The sequence below is a fragment of the Dermacentor variabilis genome, chromosome 5, assembly GCF_050947875.1.
Source record: "Dermacentor variabilis isolate Ectoservices chromosome 5, ASM5094787v1, whole genome shotgun sequence".
Lineage (NCBI taxonomy): Eukaryota > Metazoa > Arthropoda > Arachnida > Ixodida > Ixodidae > Dermacentor > Dermacentor variabilis.
The window spans coordinates 69,584,184-69,603,102 of record NC_134572.1 but is presented as its reverse complement, the minus strand read 5'-3'; the positions used below and the strand labels follow the sequence as shown (position 1 = coordinate 69,603,102).

Sequence of the window (18,919 nt, the reverse complement as noted above, 5' to 3'; positions counted from 1 at the left end):
TCTGAGCATATGACACACTTGCGGGCAGTGCTAACCCGCCTGCGCGAAGCAGGCTTGACAGTAAAGGCTCCTAAGTGCCAGTTAGCACAGGCCGAGGTTGTCTACCTCGGTCACGTGATTGGTCAGGGTCGTCGCCGCCCCTCTGAAATAAAAGTGGCCGCTGTGCGAGACTTTCCGCAACCGCGCACAAAGACCGATATTCGGTCGTTCTTAGGTGTCGCCGGCTACTATCAGAGGTACATCCCTAGGTACTCTGATATCGCGGCTCCCCTGACGGATGCTCTAAGAAAGACAGAGCCTCAAACAGTCGTCTGGGACGAGACAAAGGAAAGAGCTTTTAGCGCCCTAAAGAGTGCCCTAACAAGCCAGCCTGTGCTACGATCGCCAGACTATACAAAAGGGTTCATTGTTCAGTGCGATGCTAGTGAGCGAGGCATGGGCGTTGTACTGTGCCAACGGGAAAATGGAGAAGTAGAACACCCCGTCCTGTATGCTAGTCGTAAGCTGACCAGTCGTGAGCAGGCGTATAGCGCCACCGAGAAAGAGTGTGCATGTCTCGTGTGGGCCGTTCAGAAATTGTCATGCTATCTAGCCGGCTCGAGGTTTATCATTGAGACAGATCACTGCCCTCTCCAATGGCTGCAGACCATCTCTCCCAAAAATGGCCGCCTCCTGCGCTGGAGCCTCGCTTTACAACAATATTCCTTTGAGGTGCGTTACAAAAAGGGGAGTCTCAACGGTAACGCCGATGGCTTAAGTCGAAGCCCCTAACGTAGGAATCAGCCTCAAAATTGTTTGTTACTGATGTTTTTCTTCCTGAGGCAGGATTTTTTTTAACATATTGCTTTTGTTTAGTGTTTCAAAGTGATGATATGCTTTCTAGTGCAATTTTTCAATTTGTGGACGCGTTCTGAGTGATGCTAGACTACTGTAAGGAACTAGGCAGTGGTATAAAAAGGGGAAAGAGCCTGGCAGGGCTTAGTGAGGGTTGTGCCGTGCTTGCTGACTGAGCGGTTGAGTTTTCAGCGTAGTTCTAACGCTTGCCGGGAACGAGAACAAAAATGTGAACTCTCCCGAAGTCACTTTGCAGTGTCCCGTGCGAACCTGAACGAGAGAACGAGGCCTTCTCTGTGCGCTGCGCTCAAGAAACGTCAAGGGACGCCCGACTTCGGTTATGAGCATCATCGAGCGACATCCCTCCGGACAGCGGATGCAGTCCCCTGTCCATCGGGATCTCCTTTCCCCGGCGGGGCGGTCTGTTGCGTTTCGCCTGCGACACGTGGTTTTGCCGGCGCGACGGCGGCGGGGCGGCGGACATTTTGGCCCGATCGTCGTCACCGCAACACTCATCGCCAGGTGTTTCCAGGCGCGTCTGCGGCGATGCGACCGCCTAGGGATTTCGTTCCAGTCATTGTGCCCGAAACAGGCGATGCCAAAGCAGGGATCTCATTCCAGTTATTGGGCCCGAAACAGGCGATGCCAAAGCAGGGATCTCGTTCCAGTCATTGTGCCCGAAACAGGCGATGCCAAAGCAGGGACCATCTTCTCGTTACAGTCATTGTGTCCGACCGGCAGCGCCACGACAGTGTGCTGCGCAGCGCCACGACCAGGTGCTACGAGATCGTGCGCAGCGCCACGACATGGTGCTACGGCATCGCTACGACAGTGTGCGTCACCATTAGCCCATTGTACATTCACGTGCTCGTCTTTTGAGGGGTTCCTTCTTGCCCTCAACTGCGAGAGTATAAAAACAGCTGCCCCCGGACGCCAGAGGAGGGCTCCGATTTCTTCCGTTGAGTGAAGTGCTCTCCCGTCTCTCTACTTCGGTCAAACCTGACCGCCAACTCTTTGCGATGTTAAAATAAACAAGTTGTTTCGTTGTTACCTGTCGACTCATGCTTTGCCGGGACCTTCGGATGCTTGCAGTTGTACCCCAGGCCGCCAGGCCAACGCTACCCTTGGGGCTTGCGACCCAGGTACAACCACGGGCGTCAGCGCCGAGTTCCCAACAGATCGTACCAGCAGTCAGATCCCAAACAGTGTGTGTGTGTGTGTGTGTGTGTGTGTGTGTGTGTGTGTGTGCGTGTGGCGTTCTCTTTCAGGCTGACGCCTCTATTCGCAGATGTTGCTTCTCCTTAACATAGTCATGAAGGTCGTCTATAACAATAATCATCATCACTACACCATTTATTGTATAAACGGCATCGCGGTATTGTCCTGCTACACTGTGTGAAGCAGTGTACTGCGTCGGCAGTGCGACTCGACGCACGAACTTAGCAATGACGCGCGACTTTTGACGGTCGACAAGAAGGCGAAAGTATGTCTGTACGTGTCTCGTACTCTTAAGTATATGTAGTGCTCTGTACGCCAGACACGATTCATTATCGCGTTACTGATAACTTCCCGAGTCCACGCCTTTGTCTGTCCACCTCATTACCCTCGCTGCTCCCACCGTCATCGTCGCTCAACCAGACCTAACTAATTGCCTTACTCCCTCTACAAGCCTCCTGTTTAATAAGCGGGTGTGGCGCCTGCCTTCTTATTTCTTATTTCTCATCGCGCAGTTCAGTTCCGTGGTGTACAGTCTGCTGCGAATAGCAGCTGCGCTAGTTGCTCTTCCTAATTGCTGCTATTCCGTCCGAGGCGCGGGGTTTCCCATTATGTAGTCGCTCGGCGGCCGCTCCACATATATGCCGACAGGGAGAAAAAAGTAAAGGCAACTCGGTTTACCAGGTCGTATACCCGGTTCATAGCGCTGTACACTGGAGGAAGGGTGGAAAATGTTGCACAGTGAACACAACAGCGTTCACTGTGCATGCAAAGGCGTTCGCAGAGCCCTGCAGCCGTATTTAAAGAATAGCCCGACAGGGGTCTTATCATCTAAGATTTACTTTCCTTCGATTGGACTCATTTCTTACCACCTGTTGCGGCGAGCACGTGACCGGGTATGGTGATACCAGAGGCGTGACGTTGTGTCTGCCAATAATTATAAAGACAGATAAAAGGAGAAAAAAAAAAGAATAGAAAATGAAGAGAATCGTTACGAAATACGAGCTCAGGGGTCTATAGTGGCTTTCTGTGCGAATAACGCTTGAGTCCAGGCTCCCTACACGTGTTCTGTGAACGGTCTGTCGACCAGTCAACATAATGATAGCACGAGGACGCTGTTTTTGGTCATCGCCGAAAAATAAAAAAAATAAAGAAAAGAAACGACAATACTTTTGCTGGTCTCGTCGCAACAGCTTAAGTTGCGCGACGCACTGTCCGTTGTGCCGATAAGAAAAGAGTAGACGTTTGTAAACGTGACGCCTAGCCACAAGCGAGGCAGTATAAAGCTGTCTCGCAACAGAATAGACCAGGCGGCCGTCGAAGGTATACAGTAAAAAGCCAAGGGAGTGTACGCATGTCTTGACAGATTCCGTTGAATTCTACAGCTCTGATGTAGTGAACCGAGCGAGCAATCGAAGTATATAGCCGCGCTGCCTCAGGCTATACAGACTCGGGCACATGCGCACAAAGGACCAACATTTGCGCAGAAGACAGCGCGTATGGGCTGCGACTTGCGCTGACCGCCGAGATACTTCACGACTGAATGTGGATTCTCGTTGATGATAAGCACGGGGTTCCATATTAACCCGCCGTGGTTGCTCAGTGGCTATGGTGTTGGGCTGCTGAGCACGAGGTCGCGGGATCGAATCCCGGCCACGGCGGCCGCATTTCGATGGGGGCGAAATGCGAAAACACCCGTGTGCTTAGATTTAGGTGCACGTTAAAGAACCCCAGGTGGTCAAAATTTCCGGAGTCCTCCACTACGGCGTGCCTCATAATCAGAAAGTGGTTTTGGCACGTAAAACCCCAAATATTATTATTATTCCATATTCCGTTCTTTCATAGTTCAGTAGATTCTTATTCGCCTTCGGCTACTTGGAAGTGCGGACTGCGTTGTCAAGTTTCATTGATGCACCTTGCTTTCCATTGATCGCTGTCGGCCTGCATCTAAATTATCGCATAGACCGGCTTTCTGAAGGGCAGCGCAATGCTTCAACGATAAGTGGAAAGATATTAGCCTGGCTGATTGCCTGGCGTCACAAACACACACACACACACACACACACTCACACATGCACGCGCACGCACACACACACACACACACACACACACGCACACACACACAGGCACACACACTAGTATATCCTTGGAAATTAAGACGCAACGAAACGTGACACAAGTTCCCCCCAAATCCCGGTGTATGTGATTTTCGAAAGTTGTGCAGAGTTCACCAATATGTAAGGGCACACTATCGTTGCACCATCAATGACTGTCGGACTAGTTTGACATCGATACGCGATACCGAATACTTCAGCTATGTAGCTCTGATTTCGAAGGACTTGCTCATCCGTAATTATCTCGTTTTGAATCAAATACGAGAACAGTTCACGGTCCTGGAATGAAAATCAGGTAGCACTTCTCCAAAGCGCCCAGCTCTGCTGCAGTCGACTTGTGGTTGGTGGTGCCGGCCTCTTTCTGCCCTCATTTGCAGTGCATTACATAGCTTCAGCAGGCGCTTGCAGCTCTAGTGGCAGCGAAGTGAGAGTCGCACTTTGGAGCGTTGCCACTTTTAACACTGCAGACCGCGCCGTATACCCTTGCGTGGTAAATGCGGCGACCGTCGTATTCCGTCTAGCCGTCCCATTTCTGCGCTGAATTAACGGCCGAATTCCGCGATACAGCGAAGGGCTCACCCTTCACTTCGTCCTTTCGATTTCTTGCTTTCGCTTCCAGGTGTAGGTACCTATATACCCGGCGAGTCATCTTACCGCCGGGCCCGCCTCTGGCTGCCGTGCGCAGAGCGTCTGCTGCTCGGCGGCGGTGCGACTGGTTTCCCCCGATTTGGCACAGGTGGTCTTTTCGTAATATAACGAAACGGCTACAAAAAAAAAAAAGAAAGCATAAGAAGAGAGAGCTGAGTGAGAAAAGTTCGGGCACCCCTCCGGCCCACACGCGCATCTCTCAAGAAGGCGAAGTCGGTCGCGCCCCCGAGAAGCTTGCGTGACTATTTAGCGTATAATGGCGGTTCCTCCCTCCGTGTTGGAGGGGAGAGCTCTTTCGCGCTCCTCTGTCATTTTCGTGAAGACAGCGCGTTTCCCCGCCGGGAAATCTTTGTTCCTTTATTTTTTTTTTCTTGCGGCGTCCACTTCGCTTCTTTCCTGTCTGTCTGTCTCAGTGCTTCTATTTTACATTTATTAGCTGATCCGCCTTGGGCTTCTTTTTCTTTTTCGTCAGATGTCCGCTATCTTCAGCTGCGATCGCCACTCATGCGTGCAGTTCTTTTTTTCTTTTTGTGCTCTGCGGACCCCCTCCTCCGGGCATCATTTGTCCGCGGCTTCGCGCGTTGTTGCCGCTCGGAGATGTATGTAGGGCGTCGTTTTGTGTTCTGTCACGACAACTGCTGTTTTGAGCAGCGCGCGAAGAAGGGCACGTCGACACGCGCTTAAAATTGAGACAAAACGGGCCGTTGTTTCGCGGGGAAGTGGGCATGCAAATTGTTTGTTCGCCCGCTTCGCGGTCATAGCCTTCAGCTTCGCTGAGCTCATCCATTTTACGAGGTGCGCCGGCTGTGCGTTGCTTGCCGGTCGGTTTTTCGTCGTGGTGGTTCCGCCGAGTTATACATATACTTCCACACAATCTGTACCAGCTTGTCAAAGTGATTTCTCTTCGTATGGTAGTAGCTTGATTCAGAGCCTGAATGGCCAATGGGTCACGTGACCGGCGAGACGAAATGTCCAACGGGACGGAATGTCCAACGAGATGAAATGTGCAACCGGAGACAGGGTGTCCGGCCGGAGATGGAATGTCCAACAAGACGAAATGTCCGACTACAAAAGCGAACGTTTCGGTCTAAGGCCTCCATCTGGAGTGACCAGTGACTGGGGCGGCCAATGTTGCTGGATTATGGGTGCATCAGACGAAGCCTGGCCCACAGATAGAATGTCCAACTGTACGGAATGTACAGTTGGTCAGGTTACCGGTGACACGAAATGTCCAAAGAGCCTGAATGTCCGGTTTCTGAATGGCCACTGTTGGACACTCCTTCTGCAGGCCGGAACGTGATGGCTGCTATCAAAAGTGTTGCCCGTCTAATTTGGACGCCTGAGCCGGCACTTTGTATAGCCGTGTAGTTGATAGCTTTGGATCTCGATAATTATCCACGTGTCTGACTGGAGGGGATGCATTTGCGCAGTTGTGACGCAAGACAAGTACGTGCAGGGCGTTCCAGTTGAAAAAAAAGCGCCCTAATCTGTGCTCCAGCAGCGATCACTGCGACCTCGGACCTCTTTCGAACCTCCTTTGCACTTTCTTTCAATGCAAAAAGCAGAACAAGTCGTAGACTTTCATTTAAATCAGCTAATGTTCCATGCCCTATATAGGACCAAGGTTCACCTCATTAGTAAGGGGTTGTGAGGGGGGGAGGGGGAGGCGAGGGGGCACGATATCCGCTGTGATGCGGTAACTGTGGAAGCAAGGGCCCGCAGCGTCAACGCTGACTTTAGTTGAATATCTCGTTCGGATAGCTTCGAGTTGTCTGTTGATCGGAGATGTGGAGCATCACCATACCGCCGCCCATACACACTTCAAAGGCGGAGAAAAGCAAGCAAGTCTGCGCGCAGTTAGGTCAGTCATTCAACACGTGTGACTGCTTTGCTGACTCGCCGTATCTGCCGCAGGAAGCTTTATTCATTTCATCGAGTTCTCTTCACCGCTTTTTCTCTCACGTGGTACGGGGCTGAAAGCAGGCATTATGTGTTCTACTAAACCACATATACAGGCACAACGTTTGAAAAACATTACAATACTCAGTGGCTCTTCGAGTGAATGGACGGGAACATTTTATTAAATATACGACCGATCGTGACAAATTAACGAAGTCACGTAATGTTAGCGGATTTGTTTGCTCCAGGGATGTCCGAGTATTGCCATCGTAGTGGGAAGTCTTGCCATAACTGTCATGCATATCATTCGTGCGGGAGAAAAGGAAAGCAGGAAGGAAAAAAAATGGATGTTGAAGGATGCCCTCCGGTGGTGTGAAGTATTTTTCTTTCTTAATTTATCTGATTTATTTACTTATTTCGCCTATATATCCATGGCCTCTATGGCGTGTCTATTGGACGTACCGCGAACACTGCATTGCATGGCGTGTTGCTCAGCAACTCCGCCGTACTCGCTTCTGGCATGCCACTAAGTTACAATGTACAGAGGAGTCCACTGTTAAAGGGAACGCTTCAGCGCGCAGCATGTCCAGATTTTCCTCTCTAGCAAAAGTAGAATCACCTAGATTTGGAGCAGATAACTTGTAGTTGTTAGATGTCACCCCATTCGACACACTTGCGCAGTGCACTAACATTGCTTCCGCAGCCACTTGCAGCTAGGATGGCAGCCAAGCGGGGGCCGCACATTTGAGTGTTCCCTTTAACACTGGACTGCACTGTACATCTCGCTGACGTCGACGGTACCATTCATTGCTCTTAAACGGGCCTGCAATTTCGCTCACCCTCGTTTTCACCGCGTTCCGAGGCCAATGGGTCCGCTGTGCGCGCCTTCTTCCGGACTTGCGGTCGCGAAGCCAGCACAACGGGGAATCCCCCCCCCCCCCTTCCCGTCCGCTCCTCTTTCCAGGTGCCTCCCGTGAAGTGAAAGCGAAGTTGCGCCACTTTCCTTTGACCTTGTTCCACGGGCCACCCCTTGTTTGGGTGCTCTTCCGTTGACCGGGCGCGCATAACCTTCTGGCCCGTATGGCCCATTGTTACCGCGGCGCACCAGGCGCGATTTCCGTTCGCGTCTTCCCTCCCCCCTCCCCACTCCCCTCCTCGAGTGCCGAGTTTTCCGCTACTTTAGGAAAGCGTTTTGTTGCACCGCTGCGCGTTCCCGTCCGTGGCCTTTAGAGTTGCACACGAAGATTCCTTGAGATTCTACAGCAATCGTAGTTTCTGGCGCACGGCGTTTTAAACGCCGGTGCAATTAAATCGGGATGGACACGTGCTTTGTCCTTTGTCCTTTAGCCAATGTAACGAGTATACGCTCAGTACAATGGCGGACGCTCAGCGAACGGCCTCAAGCGGAGTTTTGCGAAACTAGTTTAAGCGTGCAGTGTTAATAAGTGTCGCTCTCATCTCGGTCTGCGTATTGTTCCTGATTCCCCGTTTTCTTTTCATTTTTTGGCCGCTCATTATCACTGGCACTGTACACGACACGCTAATTAGCCTTTGCTGAATAGCTTCACCGCGGTAGAGAAGTTCTCCTAGCGCCTTTAACAGCCAGCACTGTCGTTAGGTCGACAGAGAGAAACAGTTGCAAGCGCTGCATTCGCAACTGAGGTAATCTTGCCACTTTCTTTTTCTGCCGTTTTAGCTTTTGTTGCGCTGTTGCTCTTAGCATGACACCATACCAACTTGTCAAATTTCTTTTTTGGTTGAATGCAAGAGTCTGGCAACTGCTGCATTCATCTAATGAGCTCGCTCAATTCGACCATAAGTATAGGTTCACGTGGCAACGTAAGTAGATAAGTTTACTCTTAGCTTGCGCGCGAAAAAGCTTACCAGCACCAACCTACCTGGAAGGATTTCTTCCCGCGTCATCGCGAATAAGAAACGCCGAGGACAACGAACCAAAGACAGCCCGAAAGTGAAGCGGCAGCAACGGTGTTTTTCCTTTTTCTTTTTTTCTTCCAAACGAAAAATGGGCCGACCGGGCAAAGACCCGTTCCGCAACCACCTCTACTATTACAGCTTCCCCCTCGAACCTTTAGCTGTCTTCCGTGTAACACCGCGGAAACGGTGGCTCAAAAGAAAGGGAAGTGGAAAAGGGGGATGGGTGCGGTAGGAACGCGGGGTGCCTCTCAGGGGAGCGCCCCGCTTCCTAGCGGGGCAATGGGACGATGAAGACTCTCGCCGAAGAGCAAGCCCCCCCCCCCCCCCCCTCCTCCCTACTCCCCCTTCCTTTTATTTTTAACTGTTCGAACCTCTCGCTGATCTAGTTCCCCCTTCCCTGCGCGCCATGGTAGCGGCTTCCGCGTACCACGCGAACAGCGGGAAGAAAAGGGAGGAAGAAGAAAGCGGGCCACGCGGAAGCGTCCTGGGAAAAAGGAAGAGAAAGCTCTTTACGGTCCCCGTCCCAGAGGCCGACGGAGAGACGAGGCTTTCTCCCGCGCTCCAGCGGTAGTATGGAACGACGGGGGCCCGCAAGCGGGACCACCTCGTGGCTCTGTGGCTTCTTCTCTTCTTCTTTTTCTTTCTTTCATTTCCGAACTTTTTTTTTCCTGTTGCACCCGGCGCCCATTGTGTGTCACTTTCTCTGCCGGAGCACTTTGCAAAGAGGTTGCGTCGAGACACGCCGCTGACCCGTTCGGATTCGATGTCTACTGCTGCGAACGTTCCTCGTAACGTTGTCGTTACATGCAGCCGTCGCTTCCTGGCGGAAGCGAGACGCTGCCGAGGCGAGGATTGGGGAAATCGTCTGGGCTTTGTATGCGTTTGCGCGCCTGCATTTGGTGTGCTCAACGCGGAAGTTGCGTGCCCGTCTCGCCATCATCATCATAATCATCATCATCATCATCATCATAATCATTATTATTATTATTATTATTATTATTATTATTTTATTATTATTATTATTATTATTATTATTATTATTATTATTATTATTATTATTATTATTATTATTATTATTATTATTATTATTATTATACCACTGTGGTGACACGAAACGCAGCAGAAGCAGTGGCGAAGGGACACAAACCTACGCGCGGCATTGCGGTCCATGTATTGCGCTCTTGGAGTGCACGGTACACAAAAAGAAGCGAACCAAGCTAGTCTCGATAGGCTTGACTGTTTTTGGTGCTCTGGCGTCTTTGCTTCAGAATTATCTTTAATTGCGTACGATGAGACGCTGGCACTTTTCGGAGGGCGCCAACTTTTCTGACGTGTGAAATATTTAAAAAAATGAGCACTGAAGGATCTTTATACAGCCATGGCGGCATGCAGAAAAGCAGTTGATATAGAATGTTTCGCCGCGATTCCTATCGTTCACTTGAAGCCGGCCGTATTTCTTGTCGTCTGTTTCGTGCCACCAAAGCGCCGCTTTACAGACCAGAACCACATCGCACTATCTGACCTTGTCGTATGCGAAACCTTATTCCTGGATGGGTGTTGATTACTATGACATAACGAGGCGCCAAATACTGTTTGTAACGCCTATCGGAACGAAATATCCAGCAGCGGAATTCACTAAACATTTAGTTCGTAAGCAGCTAGTGCTGGCAATGGACCGGCGGCCTCCACTAATAATACGTCCGACATCGTGATTTGCAGATATATCATCTTACGAACAGCTCTAGTGTAAGACGTTTTTGGTAATGCAGACGAAAGATATGCAAACAAGCAAGCAAGGAACACAAACAACTCGCGCTGGCCACTCGGAGCATCACTTATACCTGACGTCATACCTGACGGCGATTTATTGAAACTCTAACTAATCGTTGAAATGTGCGCGTTGCGAAACGTTTTTATTATTATTCTTTTTTACTGCAACAGCAGTTAAGGGCTCGAAATTGAGCTTACCTTGACCGTCCCGTCCGCCCGTGCATTAAGTTGCGCTGGCGGCAACCGTTGTCGTCATTGACGGCAGATAAAGTTGTTTTGTCGTCGTCAGACCGTCTCGTCATCTCTAGTTTCACCGTCGCCACAGGGCAAATTAAGAGAAAGCTTATCCACAACTGCTACCGCTGAGATCCAAACCCACGTCACCTGAAACCAAGAAGTCTTCAATTTCAGCAACTTCCTCATCCGTGGTGGCTTAAAACATTGATTTGCTCTAACAGTTCCAGAAATGGTGTACGGAAAGCTTTATACTTAAAGGCATAAATGCTACAAGTTCTTGAAACTTATTGCACAGACCACAGTGCAACCTTACCGTAATAACGCGCAAAAGAAGCGAAAATTGACATAATACTGAAGATTGTCTGAATCAAGTATATCCCCAATAGTTAAAACGTTGTACCTCCAACACGTAAAAATCTTTGACGAAACAGGCTGCGAACGAAAGGTTCCATAAAGCTGTAGAGTTCAAAAAAGTAAATCTAGTCTATACCTAAACATGGGGAGTCTAAGAGTGCCAAGTTCTGTCCATGCACGTATTTCGAACTCCGCAACATGCACTATACTGTCTCATGGAGTGGAAGTTTCGCACACCGCAAGGAAGATATAGTCAAAACTTATTTATGTAATCTCCACTTTTCTTTCTATAATATCATAGAATTTATAGTTATCGTTGAAATAGTAAATATCGTTCGATTTTTATTTTTATTTTTTGGAAGTCTTACTTTAAGTTAATACATTCTTATAGAACCGCACCCCTGCCCGAGTCGAGCAGCCTGTAGCTGCTAGCTTCTTGTCCACTTACATGTTTTGGAAGGGCCCAAATATTTGTGAGAAATGCGGGCAAATAAAGATAAGGTGGTGGTCTTCACAGTGGGAGAATTCTGTTGTCGCAGTAAACTAGTTCAGAACCGAAGAAATCGCTGAAGTTTGCATGCTGCCTTTTTCTAACTTTCTTTTATTTCGTTATTACTTTTGCTGTTGTTTACGTACATCCACACATTCAATCAAGTGATTATGCAGTATACGTCGTCGTGAAAGAGCCAGAAGAACGACTTTGTGTTACTCTGACTCAACGCATATTATGTAAATTATCTGCCTTGCAGATTATAGAAAGGGAGTCCCTTATCCCGTAAATGTTCAGCATATGTTACATATGTTTCATTCTATTATTACTTTTGTTATATTCTCTTGTTTTTAGCATGATGTATAATCTATGGCCAGTGCCTGTGATCGCCCCCCCCCCCTCATGTAATACCCTCGTAATGAGGGCCTTGGGGGGCATTTTTGAATAAATGAATAATAAATAATTGCTAGACATTCATACGTTTGACCGTATTGTGTGTGCCGCCGTATACTGAATCTGGCAGCGTGTGAAAAAGCTTCCGTTTCTAATCGATCGTATCCATTCTGTTACAGGACTGCCTGTCGCAAGCGCAACAACATTGGATATACCCGCATACTCGAAGCACTGATGCGTTCGTTACTTCATTCTTGGTCCGGTAAGTCGTGCATACATATCGCCAGTTTTTTTATTTCATAACCTAAACTCTGAGCTAAACAGCGTTGCCACATTTCTGTGTTGCCGCGGCCTCCGCGTGCTGCTCTCGATTCATATCGACCGTACAGGACACTGCTTGCTTTCCGATCGCATACAATGTAAGTTACGCAATAGAGTCCGTTAGCGCCGATAGAATGAAGTGCACACCTTTACGTGTGTGTCTATTCTTTGTATCTGGGCCACATTGTTGTGTTCGCAGTTCCTATATAGTTGCAGGATGCTCGCTCGATTGTTGCGAGGATTATAGGTTAGCAACGTCACGTGCTGCAGTTTGCACACGTGCTCAGCCAGTCAATAGCGCACGTTTTCCGACGCTGTAAGAGGAAAGGGTGTTATATTTTCGCAGCACTCCGGCGGGCTTATGTGGCGACACATACGAAGAGGTCATTAGAAAGGTATTTGGAAGCGACCAGTTGCATCCGTGACCATCGAATGGCTGCTCTGAAATTTGAGGCTTCGCTATGCATATTCGGCGGTTTCACTTATACGATATTCCCGAAGAATAGATGTATTTTTGTAAACCTTGCGCAGGACGACATTCTGTAGTATCAGTCATTGCGACAGGTGCGAGAGGTCGGGGATGAAGCAAGCGGTTGCAACTATTTCGGCCTTTTTAAGATGAAAAGTCGTGCTTGAGCAACAAGCCCCTGTCCTTTACAACATACATGCCCGGAGTTTTCTGCTGTAAGCTTAGGGCTATTCGCTTACGCAAACATGTTTTTAGAAGTGGGGTACGCCGCGGGAGAGTGTTTTCTTCGTAATTCCTGCGGAGAAACTGTTTTCATAATTGGGCAATAGCGTTTTTCATCGCAACTTGTCGTGCGTGGTAGGCACGCAGGCACTGTGTTTCGTGCTGAACTGTTGAAAGACTTCGGGGTATTTTCGACGCTGTTTTCGCGATGTCGAGCCCCGTTGCTCAAGATGGGCTTATCTAATTTGTATTAGGGTGCTGCGCGGGGCTGGTCAAAACTTGCAGTCACACTAAGATCTACAGCTTCGGCTGAGGGACCTTAGTTGTGGCTGGTATACACTGACAGGTAGGACACACTGCCTGATGTTCATGCTACCATTTTTCTGAAATTCTATCGAGGTGGCGCTTTGTTGTAATGGTGACTACGTCCGTTTTATTTTGTGTAAGTTTTCTGCTATTCCTTTTTTTCTTTTTTTTTTATAGTTGCAGGTTACCGTTAAGTACCTCGTGCATGCTTGACACCACTTTCACACTGCGACAGCATTCTCACATTGAAATCTCGGAAGTCGTGCGATAATACGGAAAAGAACGGTGATAAGACAATAAGCACTGGATCTTAAACACGGTTGTTATAAGGTCTGCACGTACGTAGAAAACCCCCTGCGAAGCTGGCTTCCCCACGATATGACTCTTAATAGGCGGAAGCCTGCTTCTGTGATTCACTTCGATTTACGGGCGATAACCAACATTTTGCAAGTAGATAGCATACATTTACGGCCGCGCAAACCAGAAAGTTACCATTTCATGCGACTAGCTATCGACATTAAAACGACGCGGAGTTAATGTTATACAGCTTTTGTCATAAGTTTAGAAGCCACCGCCGGCGAGATTGGTCGCACGTTACGTTTTTCATTAAATCAAAACCACAAGATCCCAAGAACAGAGCCTGGTGACAGGTTTTGCCGCCTTTATCGAGTGACTTCGACACTAAAAAAAAAAAAAGAGAATGTATGTAAGGAGATGTTCGGTTATACTATTCTGCTCCGACGTTTAATAAAAAGAGGAACTCCCTGGGAAGAACAAATCCACAACGATACAAAAAGCACTCAAGAACGAGTCAGAAGCCGCCGATACTTAAAGCGCAAGTTCACAATTCAAATTCGAAAGCTAGAACACAAGCTCAGTGCAATCTGTGCGAAAAAAGAAGGTATGTAAAAAAAAGGGGGACCATGACTATATACTATATACTATACACCGCACTATATAAGAACAATATGAACGTACAAGAACACATATCGTGAATCACCGGCTCTACGTGCCCATAACTGTCGCAAACGTCGATGTCCGTGTCTGAATAAGTGTTGTGTTTAATTTTTTGATGTCCTCATTTCTTGAATAAAGCGTATACGAGGAAAGTCTTCATGTCAAATCATAAGTTCTTATTAGTAGCGCTCAACCGAATATTATTAAAGGATTTTATGCCTCGTGACCAACAATGTGGCGCGCCATGTGCTGAATCGCCTTATGGTAGCCAGCAGTGGCGATTACAAGAGGGGGCTTAATCGAGGCATGACACGTGCTTCATACATGTGTAACATATTTCGGAGGCGACGCTGGTAAGCTGTCGCAAGCGCTTGGTCGAATCTCGGGCGTATCGAAAGCAATCTGGAGATTGCGAAACGCGAGTGAAACGCAGCTGGTCTTCGGTACGAAATTGGTTACCACAGGCTCGCCCCGGTGGGGGCCGATTAAGTTGGTAAGGGCTCATCGTACGACAGTGACAAGACGTAGGAGTATTTTCTTTATAATCCCATATAGTTATATTCATTTTTGAAATAAAATAAACAGAAGCGACCACAAGAGGCATTAAAGGGAACGTAAACTTGTCCATAAATGCCGCACATGCTCAGATCAAAGGCAGGTGTGGTCCGAAAAACAGTGATGGTGCGTTATGACCTTGGCACTGCAAATGGGCCAGTCATACTACGAGTAGAAGCTAGCTCGCTTATCCAGTAATGACTCCAAAACGAGTTACAAGTAGTGGTGTCACGCTAAAATTTCTGCACTTGCAGCTTTTCCTGGCGTCACGGGAAAGCCTGTGACGTCGCGTTCACATCAACGGTACATCGGCGCTTCCGCCAAATTAAAGACGAATGTTGGAACTTCATTGTTGTCCGTCACTGACGTCTTTGGCAAAGTCAGTGCAAATAAAGCACTGAGAATGACGGGGCTCATGTCGCAATATATTGGTACTGATTCCACAGTGGCAAATTCGATGTCATTGGCTGTTAAACCTTTGCCTATTGTTTTCTTCTTTCTTTTAGTTAATGTTCTTTCTTTCTTTCTTTCTTTCTTTCTTTCTTTCTTTCCTTCATCCTACTTTTTAAAATTTTAGTTGCTGCGGTATGCCTGAACCATAACGCTGAAAACGCACCCTGTTGTCCAAGCACGTAGGTTTCGTGCATTGCTTCGTACAGTCGGTCGTGCATGTATGCTGCTGAATTAGCTTCATAGGAACCTTTAGGGGCGGCCCCGCCAGGTTGGTTCCATTGGCGAGAATATTACGGGGACATGTATTCACTACAATTTTGCGATCATAGCGCTTTCAACAACCGTACACCATAGTGTACATCTCCGTACTTGTTGACTCAAACGTCCGTCGACATTTCTAAATCAGGAAACTTCTCTGAGTGAGTTGAGCTTCTCAGCTATACACGAGTTGTGGTCTTGTATGTATGTATTACTGCTCAAACGACTGTTGACGTCGTAGGATAGAAAAATTACGGAGGTACATCTGCAGTTTAGCCTCATTCGGTATGGCCTGCACTAGCTTCAACCACGGCGAAACACATGCTATAGGGAAGCTATATATATAGTGCCTGTTCTTACTCTTCACCTGACTATGCACCGGTACCTTCAGTGTGGCGCGGACACATTCGCGTGGCGCGCGCTATCGGCCGGCCTCTCGTGCGCAAAAGCATGCTGTGAAAGCCTCGCTTTCTGCCGCTTCGTTTGTTGTGTACAGGGGAATCCCGTATACGCTTTCGGGAAGGGGGGTACCGCCCCGCCCAGTAGCGCCAATGCAACTGCGGTGCGGATCGATCCGCTGACCACGCCCCCTTTGGCCGGCAGTCTTCTCGACTGACGACGAGTTATTAGCTTTCGCGAAGGTGTGCTTTGCGCGCCCGCCCCTCTGTCCCAACATTTTTCACTCCTTTCTGCCCGTCCGGCGCCGCCGACACAAACGCGTGCGCGAGCGGCCGGGTGGCGCGCGCGCGCCCGCGCTCATGTCGCGTATAATTGCGCGCAGCGTGTGTGTCAGAGGCTGCGTGTACCGTTAATCTTCGTTACGGCCAACGACGACGCCCTTCGACATGGAAGCGCGGGGCTTGGCGCGCCAAGGTGTTCATTAGGCGCTTTAAAGAAATGACCCGCACGTCTTGCGGTTGAAGGGACGCGTTCTAAATTGCGTATATATAGGGCTCCGAACGTAGTAATCGGCGAGCGCGCCCCTTGAACGAACCCGACAGATGGCAAGTACACGGTGCTTGCGTGTACGCCTCTTTCTCATCTCTTTCCTTAGTATAATATGGCACCAATAATATTTTTCAATCAATCAATAAATAAATAAATAAATAAATCAATCAATCAATCAAAAAGTGAGCTTTATTTAAACCATTCAAGGAATGGGGGGAGGGCGTACAATAATAGTTGAACCAATAGCCTATGTGGCTAGTAGCTGGTTCAATACAGGTCAGCCAAGTACATGTCTGCTCAATGAGTAAGATCATTACTTACACGAACAAGTACTTTTTTTAAGGAAGAGTCATTACGTTTGGCTAGACAAGAAGAAGTGTTTACATACAAGATCAAAAATTTCTCGTAACTTTTATTTCCACAGGCACAGTGGTCCAAGTTATAGCGCCAAAGAACTCTAATAACCGTTCACCGTAGACATTGCTGCAATAAGGAAGGTTTAAGTTGAAGTTAGTTGCTTGCCTGGTTCTTTCACGCGGGAAGGTAATTATGGTGTTGGGTAAGGGAAAGCTGGCGTTGAGTATTTTGTGAACTGAACAAGTGATCTTATCATTTCTTAACGCCGTGAAAGAAAGAATACGAAGGTCAGTAAACAGAAAGCCACTAACTACTACTAACTACAGAATGCTACTGCAGAACGCTACGTCTCTGAGAACGCAACCCCCGCGCTCTCGTGTGCGAGGTTTGTCGGAGATACGAAACGCTTATCTTTATAGGAAATGTGCGAATACTGAATTTTGAGGCCTAATCGAGTACGAATCGAATATAGGGACAGAAGCGAATCGAATCGAATATCGAATATTTTTCTAATAGTGGATTGCCGTTATCAGAATTTTTATAAAACGATGTTCACATTCCAGTATTTCTAATGTTAGCAAGTTTCTGTCATAGCGTAGTGCGTTCTAAAGCATTGTTTATCTAAAACACAAATGGAGCCAAACAAGTGCTTTCTTCCCATGCATAGCGCTCTTCAGATAGTGCGGATGGTCTTTGTACAGCCTGTAAAGTACGCTGCCTAAGTGACGTAGCTTGATCCACTATAGGCAAATTCTCGTGTGTTTGTACCACGCCCCTGGGGATGACAGTTTGGCTTGCCTTTGCTTTAATGTTATGTTTATTTGGGCGCAGTTAACGTTTATAAATGTTCTAAAAGTATTCGAAAGGTATTCGTATTTACGAGTAGGACGCATATTCGATTCGTTATTCGAAAATTTAGAATATCAGCCCACCCGAGGCAGGTATACTTGCCTATACGCGTATACGGCAGCCATGGAGCGCCGCTTTCTCGACATCGCTAGAGCCTCGACCGCGTTGCTCGCGTTGGAACCGATCGCTCTCGAAAGTTCCGTGCACCACTGTTCGAGAGTCCCACATACATGGACGGCAAGTAAACGGTGGCGCTTATTCAGTTCACGCTTTCGCAAGTTCTCTCCTCGCGATGTTAACGTCGACCTGCGGCGCGACGTCGCTGTCTCGCGAGCTCGCATGGCCTTTCGTTATCCAGAGCGCGGCATGCATGCCGCGCCCTCAGTGACAAGAAGAGCGGGACAGCCGCGAACGTTATCAGGAGTTTCAGAAATAGCGGGCCCAAATTTAGCGGTCTGTATCGGCTCTCCAAACAAAATGACTATAGTGTTTGGGTTCCGTGCACGGAGAATGCCGCTAACCTATATGCATACGCGCTGCCGATGAGCTTGCGACTGCAACTTCTAAAATTGTAACGAAGTAGCCTTATCGAAACGTGTTGCAGAAACCTTTAAAATCCTTAGCGGACCTATGTGTGGATTCTTGCAGTATAGGCGTATACACCAAGAACAGCGTCCACTGAAAACGATTGCAGCCCTGAGTGGTTTCCAAATGTTATCTCTAGCTGATGCTGGAGTCTCCCCACTGATCACTGAAATCTGCAGTAAGTGGCGCCTCTGGAGACTTGAAGTCTTTCATGTGGGTGCAACGATGCTCCCCCGCCCTAATGGGGTTGTATGTAGCGTTTATTTATCTTTTTAAATTATTATGATCTTTATTGTTTTACCACAAACACATTAGGGCCCTCGCCAGTAGCCTCACAAGGTCTGCTTAGTGTACGCCTTCGAAGTTCCGCTTCGGCATGGCTTCTCGTCTTCCTGTGGCATTTACACGAAAATTCGATTGCAGGGTCCTCCTCCATGCTGCTATAGCTGATGCGGCCACGTACAGTCGGCGCCACAACCTTACAGGCCTGTGTACAGTAAAATAATTTACATCCTTAAAAGTGAAAAAGGGTGTAAATGTGTCTATAACTGACACCCTTAGGGTGTTATTTATATAACGGACACCCTCGCGGTGTGCGTTATAGACACATTTACACCCTTTTTCACTTTTAAGGATGTAAACTATTTTGCAGTGTGCAACTGATAAAAACCTGAATATTTCTGCACACGCAGGCTTGTATTCTGGGTCCGTGTCGAAATGAAAGCTCTTACGTTACCAGCTTTTCGTGTA

The 18,919-nt window shown here is 48.2% G+C and overlaps 1 protein-coding gene across 2 annotated transcripts in view; it reads left to right on the top strand.

The window, feature by feature from the left end:
- Window positions 1–18,653, top strand: part of LOC142582760 (uncharacterized) — a 297,319-nt gene extending 278,666 nt beyond the window's left edge. For both annotated transcript variants that reach the window (XR_012828482.1, XM_075692783.1), the window contains one exon: window positions 12,069–18,653. The gene's annotated coding sequence lies outside the window, so the exon portion shown is untranslated. The remainder of the gene's footprint in view (window positions 1–12,068) is intronic.
- The last annotated feature ends 266 nt before the right edge of the window (window positions 18,654–18,919 follow it).